The sequence below is a fragment of the Quercus robur genome, chromosome 5 (assembly GCF_932294415.1).
Source record: "Quercus robur chromosome 5, dhQueRobu3.1, whole genome shotgun sequence".
Taxonomy (NCBI): Eukaryota; Viridiplantae; Streptophyta; class Magnoliopsida; order Fagales; family Fagaceae; genus Quercus; species Quercus robur.
Genome location: NC_065538.1, coordinates 26,674,508 through 26,675,278, shown reverse-complemented (window position 1 = coordinate 26,675,278; position 771 = coordinate 26,674,508). Strand labels below are relative to the sequence as shown.

The 771-nt window shown below is 28.1% G+C and overlaps 1 non-coding gene across 1 annotated transcript; it reads right to left on the bottom strand.

Moving 5' to 3' along the window:
* Nucleotides 1–432: 432 nt before the first annotated feature.
* On the bottom strand, nucleotides 433–505 carry TRNAF-GAA (transfer RNA phenylalanine (anticodon GAA)). Its single transcript has one exon. It is a non-coding gene; the product is annotated as a tRNA-Phe (tRNA).
* Nucleotides 506–771: the final 266 nt, after the last annotated feature.

Genomic DNA, 771 nt, shown 5'->3' with positions numbered 1-771 from the left:
TTTTTTTTTTTTTTTTTTTTTTTTTTTTTTTTTTTTTTTTAAGAATCAGCAAATGATATGAAAGCTGATTTTAAGTTTTTTATTAAGATTTTTTTTTTTTTTTTGAGAAAGCCTTTTTTTTTTTTTTTTTTGATAGTAGTTTTTTATTAAGAGTTTTTTTTTTTTTTTTTTTTTGAGAAAGCCTTTTTTTTTTTTTTTTTATATTAAGAAAGTTTTTTTTTTTTTTTATAAGATAGGAAGAAAGAGTTGATTTTAAGTTAAGTGTGCCATCTTATTTTCCTAACATAATACGCATATCTTTTTTTTTTTTTTTATATATATATTATAAAAATACTTATAAATTAGATCAAAAAATATTGGGGTTTCATTAGATCAAAAAATATTGGGGGTTTCCTTATTAGAGTTCTTTTTTTTTTTATGAAAAAAGAAAAATGCGGTGAGCGTGGATCGAACACGCGACCTTCAGATCTTCAGTCTGACGCTCTCCCAACTGAGCTATCCCCGCCGCCTACGTTCCTTATTAGAGTTTAGTGAGTGAGGAATGAGGATGGGTAAGCTTAGTGCAACGCGTGGAATTCCTGGGTTCGACCCCTGGCGTAGGATATATATATATTATAAACACGGTATCAAAAGAAACTAGCCGTTGGTTCAAAAATTCAAAACGGCGGTGCTAATCCTAATTAACAGATTTGGGAAACTATTTTTTTGCCAATCAATCCTAAACAGATTCGGCAAGTTGGGAAACATTTTATATATATATGGTACAAAGGT